This window comes from Acinonyx jubatus, chromosome A1 (assembly GCF_027475565.1).
Source record: "Acinonyx jubatus isolate Ajub_Pintada_27869175 chromosome A1, VMU_Ajub_asm_v1.0, whole genome shotgun sequence".
In the NCBI taxonomy this organism is placed as follows: Eukaryota; Metazoa; Chordata; class Mammalia; order Carnivora; family Felidae; genus Acinonyx; species Acinonyx jubatus.
Window position 1 is genome coordinate 62,464,213 of NC_069380.1, and position 16,583 is coordinate 62,480,795.

The following is a 16,583-nucleotide window of genomic DNA, read 5'->3' on the forward strand; positions in this document are numbered from 1 at the left end:
TCACAAAAAAAGATAAGTATAATTTCTATGAAAATTATGCAAAGAGTAGTATAAAGGACTGTCACTGGAAAGACTGAGAAATACATGGAAAATGTCCATCACAATGTTATCCAAGTGGTGAGATTTTTTTCAGTGATTTTTTATTTTCCTGCACTTTTATTTTTTTGGTTTGGATTTTAAGCCCCTAGTTTTAAGAGAAAAAAATAAAAATTACATGTGGATTTTATGCTAAAAATTGATAACCCTGGTACAATCAATGATTTTCCAAAAAAAAAAAAAAAATACTACCAAAAACGATACCAAAAGCACATAAATTGTTAATGGATCAATAACCAAGAAATATTTTAAAATGTAACTGAACTACACCCCTCAAAGACTTTGAGCCTAGAGAATTTGGGTTATTGAGTTATTTTAAATTTCTGAGGCTGAGCCAATTCCAATGCTATTATAAACTCTGAAACAACAGAGGAAAGGTAAAAGTCTTCCTAATGCATTTCTTCAAGTTAGCACTAACATCTGAGAAAAATACTAAATCTAATTGACGGTAATCTCACTTATGACAGATGCAAGATAACTACATAAATATAATGCAAATAACATAACAAATGTAATAGTATATTAAAATGGTTGCTGTCACCACTGTGACTTAGCTCTGCTTTGGTAGTGTTTAATGAACTCAATGAAAAAAATAGAACACAGAAGTAATTGGCCTAACTATTGGACAAGTGGAGGCAAAATTATCATTATCAGCCTTCAAAATGATTGTCTTCCTGGGAAACCCAAAGAAAATCAGTGGAAAAATTACTAGAACTAAAAAAAAAGAAAAATTGGACTAATGAGAGATTTCAGTGAAGTTATTTAACACAAAAGTAAGATATAAAAACCAATGGTTTTCCTAGATACTAGCATATTTATGCTACAAAGCAATTTTAAAGGCTAAAAAACAGTACAAACAGTAGAAAACATTTAGAAAAAAATCTTTAGATATGGAGAGTGAAAGGTAGAAAATTTAAATTTCACTGAGATTCATAAAAGAAAAGTTGTATAAACAATGCGAGCCAGGTTTCTATATGAGAAAAACAGCAATATATCAGTCTTCCCATACTGCATTATTGAGCTAACACTGCTCCAATAAAAACTCAGTGGAATTTACTTTTGGATCTGGCAAAAATAATTCCAGTATCCATCTGGAAGAACAAACAGGTGTGAAGATGGGAAAAAGGTGAACAACACGGGAAACATAGGAGGCACTGAATGTTTTATGAAGTTAGACTAATAAAGTGAGACACACTGGCAATAATCAAGACAAATCAGTGGAGCAAAATAAATAGGCTTCCGGCAGCCATTATATACAAGAACTCAAAAATAGGTAAAATACAAACCTACACTAAAGAAAATGTCTGAAATAAAAAAAGGAAATAAATAATAACAAAAGAGAAATAGAAGTACTGTTCTTAATATAAAAAGCAATCATAGGGTTGCCTGGGTAGCTCAGTCAGTTGAGCGTCCAACTTCAGCTCCATGATCTTGCAGTTCATGGGTTCGAGCTCTGTGGTGGGCTCTGTGCTGACAGCTCAGAGTCTCGGAGCCTGCTTCAGATTCTGTGTCTTCCTTGCTCTCTGCCCTTCCCCCAATCATGCTCTGTCTCTCTTTCAAAAATAAACATTAAAGGAATTTTTTTTTAATTAAAAAAAAAAGTCATAACAAAAGACATCACAAAGTTCTCAAAGAAGTGAACAGGCAAAAAGGTGGATGTTGATAATTTAGGGAAAATGAAAAACAAGTGGCAAATAAATATAGTGTGTGCTGGTTGGGAGAAATGGCAGAACTAGTGCCAGGCAAGGGCAGTATTTGTGCTTATTTCTATGCCACAATAATCCCAGAGATTTCTACTTGGTGGTGAAGGGAATATTTTCAGAAGATTCTTAACATACATCACTACATTTTCTATTTTTGTGGCAGACTGTTCATTCCACCTCCAAATCTGTTGTCTCACCCCCCACATCTAGAAACAGGATCAGCAAAGTTTTACCTGGCTGTGGCTCCCAGGAGTTAACCACCCCACTCTTCTGGGTAGTGCATATATACAGGTACTGGCACACAACAGACACATAGATCAATGGAACAGAATAGAAAGCCCACCAATGGACCCAGCTAGAGACTATTGGCTCCTTTGCAGTAGGAGTGGCTAAGTGAGTAAGTTCTTGCTAATGATAAGTAAACACAGGTGATAGGTGCAGCTTCCAGGTCACTTCCTTTAAAGCAATGTGCTTATCTTCCTCTATCTCTTTTCCCATCCTTGAGAGGAAATGCGGACCTGGTGCTGGTGAGTCAACTTTGGCTATGCAGAGAAGTAGAATGGAACTCTAGGGTTGAAAGCAACAGAGTGAAGGAGCTTGGATTTCTAGACATCCTTTTGGAGTGGAGCCTTCGACATTAAATGGGGCTGCGCTGAAACAAAGGCTGACAGGCAAGTAGTTTATGTTAGAAGTGACTCCCAGAGCGGGGATGAGGGAGAGGGGAGTGAAAACAGGAAAAGAGTTAAGTTGGTCACTACTAAAATTGCCAGGTGTTCCATCCCATGAAACCCTCAGAATACCCTCACAAAATGCATTCCAAAACTGTCTGCCTTGGGAGGGAAAAGGAGGACTCGTTTTTCTTATTGGTTTTCATTTCCTGCTGAAATTGCTTCTGGGTGTTATTAACCACCCCACTCTTCTGGGTAGCAGATATATATGGGTACAAAAACAGACACAAAGATCAATGGAACAGAATAGAAAACCCAGCCATGGATCCACAACTATATGGTCAGCTAATTTTTGATAAAGCAGGGAAGAATGTTCAATGGAAAAAAGACCGGCTCTTCAACAAATGCTGTTGGGAAAACTGGACCACTCTCTTACACCGTACATAAAAATAAATTCAAAATGGATGAAAGACCCAAATGTGAGACAGGAAACCATCAAAATCCTAGAGGAGAACACAGGCAGTGCTGTAGCAACTTCATACTGGAAGCTGGAGCATGAGGTGTCTTCACGGAGATTAAAATGATGCACACGAGATGTCCAATAGCACACACACCCTTTGCCCCACTCAGATCTGCTGGTGTCCTGCATTAATTGCAATCCATTGTAGAGTTCCTGTAAAATGATGCCTGGTCATGATCTCAGCACACTTAACATGACAGCATTACTGAAATAAGTGTGGTCCTATTACTGCAGCTAGTCCTGCCTCTGTTTTGATATTCATCATTTCCTTCTTCCACCACGTTTTCTGGATTTCTTGATCTCCTTGTCTCTCAGCTTGCATCTCAGCTGATGTTGGTCATTTGCTTGGTGTGATTATCCAGGCCTTCACCCCTAAAGACTTTGACCCCTTACTTGCCATATCATATTTGGGTTGCAGTTGCTGTAATTACCATTCATCATGATCAACAGGCATAGAGGCACAAAGAGACACCCTAGTGAATTCCCTGGGCTCAATATATACCCTTCACTCACCTCATTTTGTACTAGCAACTCTAGCTCATGGTGATCAGGATGAATTACATTCACCATTACAGTAACTCCTTTATCTGCCTCCCCCCCTCGCAAACTTGTCACCTGCACTAAGAAGCCCAAAGTTACCAAGGCTAGTTTTTGTAACATTCCAGAGGGGAATATCCCCAACAACTCACTTCAGATATGTCCAATGATCAACTTAATGTCCTTCACCTCCAAATTTACCCATCATTGACTGTTCTACAAAAATGGAGCTCACCTTTTTAAGTATTTTTCCCTGATAACTGGTGTAGTACTAAGCTTTGTCGATAGAAGGTGCTGAGGACAGACTGCAGGAGAAAGAGGTGTTCTTTTCTCATCCTGGTGCTCACTTGGCAGGCTCTTCTCCATTGCCCATCTCCTCCAACTTATAACTGTCTGCAGCTCCCAGAAACAACAGTTCCATTGAGCAATTTCACAGTGGAATACCTAGGACAAGACCTAGCCCCATGAATAGCTATCCCTAGCACACCAGGGGGTGGATTTCTGGCAAATTCCACTGAGTCAATCCCACAGTGACTTCTCTACCATTCAGTGAGCCGTGCTGACAATTTTAACAAGGTCTGGATCTCAGTCCTTGGGGGGCTTCTTCCTTGAGGCCCTTATCTAAGCCTATTCCTATATTCTCTGGAGTTCTTGTTCCTAACTAGCCAAATCCTCATTCTTCCAAACCCCTGTTTAGTTAGTGATTCTTGATATATTTTTTAAAGATTTTATTTGTTCATGTTTCAAGTAAACTCTACACCAACATGGGGCTCGAACTCAGGCCCCTGAGATCAAGTGTTGAATGTTCTACCAATTGAGCCAGCCAGGAGCCTCAGTGATTCTTGATATTAAACACTTCTTGTTCAAATTACTGCATGTTTTCTCTCTCCTGATTGGACCCAGGCTTACATAAGCAGACACCACAGTAGATAATGAGAAGAATGAATCTTTCAGGGGTGAGGCCAGGGACCATGGGGAGCAAGTTGGACAAATGAGTTCATTTCAGAAGTCAGAACCAGAGCCTAACCAAGGAATTTACTTTATTGTCTAGTAAGGAAATCTTTTCAATTCCTGCCAGAAAGAATACATCATAGTGATTGCAGTGTTGCCATTCTTTGCTTTTAGAATGGTAATTTTTATTGCAGCTCTTCATCTTCATCATTTTGTATTGAGATGTATTGGAGTGCGAGTAACTTGTCTGTAAGATAGTAAATTGTTAGTCCTTGAAGGTCCGTCTCCAAATCAGATGGACAGAAATGAACACCACTAGGAGATCCGAGATTTTGAAATGGGAACAATAACTAGATGAACTTTGAGCTGAATTCCCTGGGGAGGGCCTGTGCTTTCTGTTTGGGAAGATTGGTGCATGTGGACACTTGGGCACTGGAGGCCAAAGGCAAGACTTCTGTTTTCCAATATTCTTTCTCCATTTTTCCTTTTAATAGTAAAACTCCTTGAGTTTTTGATGAGTATTTGCCCAGCCAGAGACTGTATTTTTCCAATCTCCTTTGTAGATAAGTAAGGTTGGGTTCTTGACAATGGGATGCAAAGGGAAGAAATACATGTGACTTCCCAGTCTTGCTCTTGACATAATTAGGTGTGTGCTCCTCTCTCTTTTATCCCTTGGTCTTGACTGAAGACTCAGTCTGGTGAGCCAGTTTTGAATAGGTGGTCCAGGGGAGTCCTCTGCTTGCCTTGCATCGCCTGCTTGCCTCTGGACTAATACTTGAGAGAAAGCTAAAATTATCTTTCTTGTTTTGTTTTTGTGAGCTAATGTATTCTTGGTCTCTTTGTTACATCAGCTTACCCTGTTCCCTAACACAATCTTCTTTCTCACATTCCTTTCAAGTTAAATGTTAGTTTTCTTCTATCTGACATGGAAATTTTACAGTATTTCTTTCCCTTGAGTCTACCCTCCCCCCATTTTTTTGCAGAGAGAAGAGTTTGCAGAAATCTTTGGCTTCATCTCATTATTCTTTACTGTCACTGCCTGCAGGCAGAGTCCATAATGTAAATGTAAAATTGTGTTCAGCATAAGTTCCCTTGAGTATGTAATTATAACGCCTTCCAGGGTGCACCTAAATAAGAAGAATCTGTTTCTCCAGCCCAAGATTGCTTTTGGTGTCAATCACACAGTGAGATATAGACAGAGGCAATAACTGTAGTAACTAACACCAAATGAGGCAGACCACAATATGAAACATTATGCATTTTCATTGCTGATAATCTTGGGAGGATTCAGAAAATATGGAGGGCCCTAAGCATGGAATGGGAGAATTCTAATTTATTTTGTAGGTGTGCAAAATATCTCATAACCAAATAGTAGTTTTGCTCATCACCAAAAGCACTAAGTGACTTAGTTCTGTTTTATACTAAACACAAGTGATGATTAAAACATATCAGTATTTTCTATTATCAAAACACTGATCAAATACTGATCAAAGTGTAGATATTAATTTCAGTTACTGTGTAATCTATAACAACTAAATACATACACACATGAAAATCCTTTAGTATATAGATATACTAAAATATGTTTTTAAAATATATAAGTATATATAAATATATGCAAAACCTTTAAAACATACAATATAAGCAATATAAGTAAGCAATGATTGTTGATGGTCACTTATATTAACTAAATCAAAATATACTCATTTCAAAAATTAAACGCTTTTTAAAATGTTTATTTAGAGAGAGAGGGAGAGAGAGAATGAGCGAGGGAGGGGCAGAGAGAGAGGGAGAGAGAGAATCCCTACCAGGCTCCACACTATTGGCACTGAGGCCAACACAGGGCTCGATTTCATGAGCTGTGAGATCATGACCTGAGCTGAAATCAAGAATTTCATGCTTAACTGATTGAGCCACCCAGGTGCCCCCCTAAATTAAACTCTTATATGAAGCAGAGTTTCATGCATACATAAATAAATAATTATGCAATTTATTTACTTCATAAATAAATAATAGATTATTCTGATTGGATTTTAAATACATCATAACACTCAGAGAAGTTTGGATCTAGAAACTTTGTGTAGGAGAATGTAGTTTTTGAATCATTTAGTAAAATATTCAAGTAATTAAAAATAAATTCTTTTGGGGCACCTGGGTGATTCAGTCGATTAAGCATCCAACTTCAGCTCAGGTCATGATCTCATGGTCAGTGAGTTCAAGCCCCACATCTGGCACTGTGCTGACAGCTCAGAGCCTGGAGCCTGCTTCGAATTCTGTGTGTGTGTCTCTCTCTCTGCCTCTCCCCTGCCTATGCTCTGTCTCTCCCTGTCTCTCAAAAAAATGAATAAACGTTAAAAAAATTTTAAATAAATAAATGCTTTCAATTTCTTCAAAAAAGTTTAATTGCTGACATTAACTTGATGGCTTTGAAAATATACTTTGAAAGAGTAAAGGAATACAATTAATTTTAGAACTAAAAATCAAAAGAGGTAAAAAGTTTAGAGGCAATGCAGTGTTTCCCAAATTTTAATCATTTTTCAATCCCTCTCAATTTCTGGCATATCTATATAATACTTAAAAAATATTTACCTAATCATTTTATTTTATTCCATTACATTCCTACTTAAATATGTTTATTTTTTAAAATCAGCATTATTGTTTTACCTGCCGTAAATATTATGCTTAACACATAATATTATTTTCTAACTACTTAAGTAAAAAAATATTCTTAGGTTGCAATCTAAAGTCATCTCACATGACCCACATACCACACTTTGGTTAATAATTGATACAGCATTGCACTATATAAAATTCTTCTAGTATCTGGAGCCTAAGTAAAACACAAAGTCTGCTATACTTTAAAATCACATTGTGGCAAAAGTGTGTTCATGACCTGACTGCCCAGTATAGTGGTAATGCTAACTATGTCTCTTTTTTTAGGTATTGAGCAAACCGATAAAACTTAGAACCCATTTTATACTGAAGTATGACTTGGAACAATCTGTGGCATATACTGTTATTAATAAGGTTAACTTCACTATCTAAACAGGCTGCTGTGACCTCACATTTACCATAGTTAAAGAGACAGAGGCAAAAGGCAAGGGCTGGCAACGAATTGCATCTCTAAAATTTACTCTGTTCAATAACAAACATGTTATTTAAAAAAACATTTTTTGTGTAACTTCTCAAGAATGTTTCAGTTTGCTAAAAAAATGAATAATATGCTTTACTATTATCTTTGAAGTAAGAAAGTCATCGTCAGCATAACATTGAGTAATGTTTTAGGTTTGGGGGATTATGTTTTTGCCTATCTGTAAATTGCCAATTTGCAAGCAAGAACTCCCAAAAATTCAGATTCTATTTATTGGGTAATAAATAAAGCAATAAGAAAGCCATATCATTCTACAAAATACAATTCACCCTTTTCAATGACTGTGATACATCTTACTGTAGAGCAGTGGATTTACATTTGGAGACCAAGTATTTATGACACGATTTTTCTAACATCTAAAGTCTGTATTGTTATGAACCAAAATGCTTGCTGGAGTCAAGCTTCGACCTCATCCAAGCCTTGGATCAAAATGTTCTTGATAACTAGGACACTATACATGCTTTTGGACTAAAGCTGAGTAATGAAACCCCCATAGTGCCTAAGCCCACTCCAGTTGTTCCGAGTAGAGTGGAGAGTCCTAGCATGACCATGTGGAGGAAGTGTATGTGCAGAAGTCCCTCCGTGATCCATCCACCCCATGCTTTCCCAGTGTGCTGAAAAGAATCTGTTCACACCACCTTTGGAGATGTATTCCTGTTCTATTGCTGTGTAACAGATCACCACAAATTTAGCAGTTTATAACAACATCTGTTTATTAGCTCATGCTCCTATAGGTCAGAAGTCCAGGCACAGCGTGGTGGGTTTCTTCTGCTCAGGCTAAAATTTGGGTGTCGGCTGGCCATGTCCTCATGTGGAGTTAAGGTCCTTTTCCTGGCTCATTCTTGTTATTGACAGAATTCATCACTGCTGTAGTAGGACTAACATCCTTGTTTCCTTGCTGGCTGTCCGATGGGACTCAGCTCTAAAGTCCTAGAGGCTGTTCCCATTTCTAAGCATGATGTCCTCCCCATGTTAGCAATGGAGAACTGCCCTTCCAATCTCCACTTCCTCTCCTGCTAGCAACCATAGAAAATTCTCTGTTTTTAAAGGGCTCATAAGATTGGGTCAAGCTTTCCAGGATGCTCCTCCCCATCTCAAGGTTAATGGTGTCATATGTCATAACCTAATCACAGGAGTAAAACACATTAAATTTGCAGACTTGGGGATTATGCAGGGTGTGTACACCAGAGGCAGAATACTGGGGAACATCTTAGAATCCTGCCTGCCACAGAAGCTTTTGTCACTTTCAGCTTGACACATTTCTTTGGCTTATATCCTCACACTCAAGACTTTTTCTTTCTTTCTCTCCCCAAAGAAACTCAGAAAAACTAAAGTTGTCACTAAATTAGTCTACATGAAATAAAATATACATGAAAGATATGTATTCCTGGGCTTTCAAACATGTTTCAAGGTGACACCAAATAAGCTTAGACGCTGTTCATCATTTTCAATGCAAATGTAGCTTCAACTAAACCATCACTTTATGGGGGACCCCTTTTGTGACACTATAGTAACTGATAATATAGTTTATATTAATGAGAACATTGTATTAATTCAATATGATTTCTTTCTAACTAATGTCAGACCTACTGTGTAAGCAATTAACCTGTTTATTTCAATACTAATACTAATTTATTCATGATGTTTTTTTCTACAAATTAAATGTATTTTTTAGGCTCTATGAGATTAGTATGCAAATAGTGAAAATTTCAAGTAATTATTGGTGATTTGGTTTTGTCCATTCATCCTGAAATGCCTTAATTCTCCCTCCATGTTTGTTTATTAATTGGATTCCTACAGTAATTCTCAACCAAAAGCTTTGATTTATCAAAGTATAGATGAAAAGGTACTTATGAAGAATACAAATAGCTCTGATTTGGAGGTACTTACTAAAACATTAAAATTTATTATTAAATAACATGGCAATTTTCTTTTTTTTTTTAATTTTTTTAATGTTTATTTTTGAGAGAGAAAGAAGGAGTATGAATGGGGGAGGGACAGAGAGAGAGAGAGAGAGAGAGAGGGAATCCGAAGCAGGCTCCAGGCCCCAAGCTGCCAGCACAGAGCCCAACGCAGGGCTCAAACCCATGGACCAGACCGTGAGATCATGACCTGAGTCAAAGTCGGACCCCCAACCGACTGAGCCACCCAATGGCAATTTTCAAAGCATGATTAAGACCAATGATAAAAAATAAAATAGGCAATGTGTACTATGGTATAGTGGGAAGAATAATAAAGAATCAGACACTGGGTAAGCTACTTAATTAACTTATCTTTCAGTTTTTTCACTATAAAAGCAGGGTGATCCTCCAATTTTTTTGAATTGTGGGAATTGAATGCTTTATAAAAGCTATCATCTGTAATAAATGTTCAATAAATACTTCCTTTCTCTGAATGTGAATAAGCTAATTTAATCAGTTTATTTTAATAAACTTTAAAATGGGTTAAGTCACAACTTAAAGAACACTCTACAGACTTATTTAATTTGCAAAAATTTATAGGTTCAGTTGCTATGCCTGAAATAGAGTAACAGTAGCTTAAACAATACTAAGTACTTTTAAGAATTTGAAACAAAGGACATTGAATAGTGGAGTTAGATGATGGAATCACTGAGAGGAGTCAAATAGATGATATGTCAACCCAGAGATGAGCAAAAAGTAGGGCATTCCATCTCCCTGAATCCAGAGAGCAAAGGAAGGATGAAGTGTTCTTGAAACCCAGAGGACGGAATGATAAAAAATGCAGCCAGAGATGCCACTCAAGGCACCGGGAGAAATTCTTGGTTTCTTCTTTCTAGCAAAACACAGATCACATGGGAATATGGAAAACAGTCCACGAAGTTTGAGAATAGCACAAAGGCAGTGCTGTATCTGAGGGCAAGCAGGCCCCTGGACTAGCATTCTAACTGGTGAAAGTAAGAGACATGTAATTGACCAGCAACTCAGATTTTAGGTAACTCCAGAGAAGCCTGGATCCTGAAAATACTGTGGTGATTAATTCTCTTAATTGTGTTTTCTCAGAGCTTCAGAACACCACTAACAAAAAGAGAGCTGTCAAAGATAGAGACTTATTCCCTAAACCCTTTCAGGTTAAGACTGTGGTGGGCACACAACTGGTGGCCGCCAGACTGAGGAACAATCATCAGGAGAGAAGGCCTTGTCTTCCTGGCCACGAGGCCTGGTGTCAGGCACGGGACCACTATTTGTTGCTTTACTTTTGCTCTTTTTCCAAATGTGGGAATTCTGCCTATCTTCATTGTTGTGATTAAGATTTGGGGTATGGAAGAGTGTGTTTTCCAAAGGCGATCACGATGATATATAGCCCATCCTTCAAGCTTTTGATACAGTGTGATGTTGACACATGTTCATTGAGATGTGTAAGGAGTCTGTATTTTCTCTCTTTGAATCTAGGAAATCCTGTGACCATGGAAAAAGTGACACTGCGACTTTTGAGGCTGCACATAAAAAGCATACAACTTCCACCTCATCCACCTGACACTCACCATTGGAACCAAATCACCATTTACTTGGGGCAGCTAAGTGCCCTTAAGAAGAATCTATGTGTCTGTATCCCTGCCACCATCTCAGTTAAGGGTGACTGAGTCTCCAGATGATGCCAGCCATCATCCTTCAAGCCTTTTCAGCTGACTCCAAAGGGCACCGAGATGGCATGCCCCCACCAGACCCTTCCAGAATTATGGACTTATGAACAAAATGTCATTGTTTTCAACCACAAAGTTTTGGAGTGGTTTGGTAACTCAACAATAGATAACCAGAACATAGGGTGATTAAACCTACACTTGAGTCAAATGTTACCAAACATGACAAATCACATTGGACTAAAAAGAGTGTGCTTCTTAAGAGACCCTGGACATGCCACTTTCCATAGTAGCTGGATTTGATTTTGTGTTCTCTGCCTCTGGGGAAGTATAAGTGCATTTTCAATGTGAGTGGGATAATTGTATTTACTATATTAGGCAGAGGAAATGTGGGAATTTTTTGTGCATGTCTAATATGATGTTATAACTGGATCTTTCCTGTCTCCATTTTGACAGAGGCACCAGTGATCAACATCAGATCGCTTAAATGACAGTCTCCAATTTCATATTGATTTATTCACCACGTGATGCCTAGCATACGTCACTTGTTACTCTGGGTGCTGGGAATGAAAGCAATGAACAAAGCAGTTAAAATTTTCTTCCCACATGAAGCTTACATACGTGGAATTAGAAAGTAACCATCTCTAAAAACCTGTTCCTTAAGGTCTATAAAAAGGAGTCAGGATGTAGTAAAGAGGAAATTGGTCAGGACACTTTATTGGAGAGAGTTGTTTGTGTGTGTGTGAGTTAATCAGGAGCAGCTGGGTTATGTTATGATAACAAATACACACGGATGAGCCAGAGATTGGACATGTGTAGGACGTCATGAATATTGTCCAATAAGGGCCAGAAAATCTCAGCAGAAAAAGAATGGAGGTGAACATACATAGTATGAGTGTGGAACAAAATGATAGAAGATCATTAGGGAGTCATCTGCCTGATCAAGGGCGGTGTAGCAGAGAGATCGTGTGTTAAGGAGTCTCTGAAGAGAGGAAGGGCAAGAGCAGAGTCCAGAGGGATTCACACTTTGTTCCCTCTGCCTCCCTCCTCCCTTCCCATGGCATGCCTCTAGAGAGAGCAGATCCAAGCTTGGGATAAAAGAACGGTCGATGGTGAATCAAGTTAAAGATTTTGCTTACGAGTTTGTACTGGATGTCCAATTTTTAAATTGAAACTGTGTTTACTACTGATAGTAACTGAACAACTTTTATTTTTTGCAAGTGAGTGATCACAAAAATCATGGACCTGTCCAAATATTCTTTCAAGGTAAGGGGATATTACCAGAACTGAGTAAATCTTGAAGCCAAGGTAAGAGACATAACTTAATTGTCACCGCGATCACAATCCTTATGTCATGCTTGTTCAACACAACCAGGTTACATCTATGGGGTAAAGGGTTTGTTTCTCCTGGGTGGACAATGCATAGATCTCCACTTTTACTACTCTGTTACTGGTAAGAGAATTCCATTTCCTTAGGGGAATAAGTTAACTGGAGATCATTCCACCTATCTGTAATCATAAAGTGGACACCTGAGAATCTCAGGTGAGAATGATGGGTAGGTAGCAGGATCAGCATTTGACCCAAGAGTCCATGTGACTCTTGTTTTCATAACTTCAGGGTAAGAGCTGCAGCTTTCTGTTGGGATTACTGATCTGTGGGTGGCCATTTACTTCCACAATGTGGAAAGAGAGAGAGCACAAGCCTGTTTCAGTATATCACTTTAAACCTAGATCCAGCTTTACCATGAAAAAACCTCACTCATTAAAGCGACTAAACTTCAGTTTTTACTTAAGTAATTTGAGGCGTCTCTTTCAACACAATTTTGACCAACACCTGTGGTGTATTTGAAGAGGAACCAATATATGCCTCATCATCTGTAGTATGCCTATCAAACAATACTTCTTAGTCTTTATGGGTCTTGGATCCTTTGAAATATAATGAAATCCAAGGACTTTCCATTAGTTACATATTAGCACAATTAACTCTATATTGGAATTTGGTTTTCTTCACATAGATGACAAAGCAACATTTATAAAGAGCTATATCTTCCTCACATTTCTTCAAATATTGAATATGAATTAAAAAATTATCAAATAAGGTAAAAAGTAAATTCAAGGAGAAGGATGCTCTCCTTGGCCGGGAGGCAAACTTGACACGGTAGAGTGGTTTTTGATTCATTCCACTATGGCAAGCAATCCTTGCTGCTCTCTACCTCTGACCACACAGAAGACCCCTTCAGTGTGGCTTGCAGTGCTTATAGGTGTTTGTAAGTTTCTGTTTATAGTGAAGTTTTCAAGACTCTGTCATTTTAATCCATAGCCTGAAGAATTTTCTCAGCGCTGGACTATCTCCAGGGTTAACTGCTTTCAGTATCCCTTTCCAGAGTGGCAACTTGTACCTAACAATACGTTTTTTTTTTTTTTTCGTCAGTATCTTCAATGCCACATCAAGGCCTCCAGTCAAAGGATTTACCTTATTCATGTGGCTGAAAATATCTGTCGAATCACCCTATTCATGAGTCAACTCTTCCCTGTCAAATGGAGCTGGAATTTGGGTTGATTATATCCTCCTAATAGTGAACCTTCTACATAAGGTTCATTTAAGTATATGAAGACTTGTCTTTTGGAAAATCAACAATTACATACTACCTTCCTTGTTATGACAAAATCTCTCGAAAGGTAGCAATTCAAGGCCCCATTTCAGTTGTCGACTGATCTTAAACATGCCAGTGTAGAACGCTGTGATCTTGCATCCCAGTGATGTTTGGCTCTTCTTCACTCACCCACAAAGCTAGATGAATTCCAACTACTCACGTGCTTATCTCTGCTTGGAGTAGCAGGAAGTTTCTTCTAATTGAGTTTTCTTTGGCAAAACCATAATCTTGAAGATAATGATGCCAAATTGGTAATTCTTTTTTGGGGATCTGTGAACACCGTGAACATAAACCGGGAGCTGCCTGGTTTTATCCTATCTTAAGTTGAAGGAAAAAAATAACAACAACTAACATTAATTAAATTTAAATTTATCCGAATAAATATTGGTATTGGAACTTGTTTTGATCATGGTTAAGTACATACATACAAAGTGACTTGACTGAATTCGACAAACCATTTTGATAACATTATCTAATAACTGGTCTTAAGAGGACAGTGTTTTTGTTTTGTTTTATTTTTTTTTTTGTTTTTATAATTTATTGTCAAGTTAGCTAGCCTCCAGTGTAAACAGTGTATTCTTGGCTTCAGGAGTAGATTCCCATGGTTCATCACTTACGTGTAACACCCAGTGCTCATCCCAACAAGTACCCTCCTCAAAGACCCTCACCCATTTTCCCTACCCCCCCCAACCCCTCACCCCCACCAACCTTCAGTTTTTTCTCTGTATTTAAGAGTCTCTTATGGTTTCCCTCCCTCTCTGTAACTTATTTTTCCTTCCCTTCCCCTATGGTCTTTTGTTAAGTTTCTCAAATTCTACATATAAGTGAAAACATATGATATCTATCTTTCTCTGACTGACTTATTTCACTTAGCATAATACCCTCCAGTTCTATCCACGTTGTCACAAATGGCAAGATTTCACTCTTTTTCATAGCCAAGTAGTATTCCGTTGTATATATAAACCACATTTTCTTTATCCATTTATCAGTTGATGGACATTTGGGCTCTTTCCATAATTTGGCTATTGTTGATAGTGCTGCTCTAAACATTGGGGTACATGTGCCCCTATGAATCAGCATTCCTGTACCCTTTGGATAAATTCCTAGTAGTGCTATTGCTGGATTGTAGGGTAGTTCCATTTTTAATTTTTTGAGGAAACTCCACGCTGTTTTCCAGAGTGGCTGTACCAGTTTGCATCCAGGGAATGCAAGAGGGTTCCCTTTCCTCCACATCCTCACCAACATCTGTTGTTGCCTGAGTTGTTACTTTTAACCACTCTGACCAGTGTGAGGTGGTATCTCAATGTGGTTTTGATTTGTATTTCCCTAATGATGAGTAATGTTGAGCATCTTTTCATGTGTCTGTTAGCTATCTGGATGTCTTCTTTGGAAAAGTGTCTATTTATGTCTTCTGCCCATTTCTTAACTGGATTAATTGTTTTTTGGGTGTTGCGTTTGGTTAGCTCTTTATAAGTTTTTGATACTAACCCTTTATCTGATATGTCATTTGCAAATATTTTCTCCCATTCCATTGGTTGTCTTTTAGTTTTGTTGATTGTTTCCTTTGCTGTGCAGAAGCTTTTCATCTTGATGAAGTCCCAATAGTCCATTTTTGCTTTTATCTCCCTTGCCTTTGGAGACATGGCAAGTAAGAAGTTGCTGCATCTTAGGTCAAAGAGGTTGTTGCCTGTGTTCTCCTCTACGATTTTGATGGTTTCCTGCCTCACATTTAGGTCTTTCATCCATTTTGAACTTATTTTTGTATATGGTGTAAGAAAGTGGTCCAGTTTCATTCTTCTGCATGTTGCTGTCCAGTTCTCCCAGTACCATTTGCTAAAGAGAAAGAGACTATCTTTTTTCCATTGGATATTCTTTCCCACTTTGTTGAAAATTAGTTGGCCATAGATTTATGGGTCCATTTCTGGGTTCTCTATTCTGTCTCATTGATCTACGTGTCCATTTTTGTGCCAATACCTTATTGTCTTGATGATTACAGCTTTGTAGTACAGGCTAAAGTAAGAGGACAATGGCTTTAAATCAGGTACTTCGGAAGATGAAAACAAAAATGTGTGTGTGTGTGTGTGTGTGTGTGTGTGTGTGTGTGTTTCTTTTAACCTCTTGTCCTCATTATTTCACAGGAAAATCAAATTACTATTTTTCTATCTTCTTTCATTTTGTTCCCATTTCCTGGAACATCTTTCTCTTTCTCTTGTATTTGTCCAAGCTATGTTTATTCTTTAAAGCTCTCACAGGTCCCTTCTCTTCAATGATAACTTTCCTGCTGCATCAAGACTTCTTGGAACCCATTGGCATTCATTACAAAGTTTAACACTCACTCCTACTCTGTAATTTTCATTCCCATGTCACATGTCAGTCCTGCCTCCACAATTAGTGTATAATTTCCATCAGGGTGGAAATCATATCTCTACCGCTTCTGTGTAACATGAAACAGAGTGTTTTCTACCTTGCCTGCCACGTCTACTTTAATACTTTTTTGTTTTTCTGTTTGAAATTGTATCAGTGGTAAATGTTATATGTTACAAAGCTTCACACATGTTGGCTACCCATAAACATCTAGAGTATTTTTTTCTAAGAATAATTCTTAATGTAAAATCACACCATAAATAAAACATGTTCAAATGAGACAGTTTCAAATAGATGCATTTAAGAGATAATAAATCAGAACAAAGCTTTGAGATGGTGTC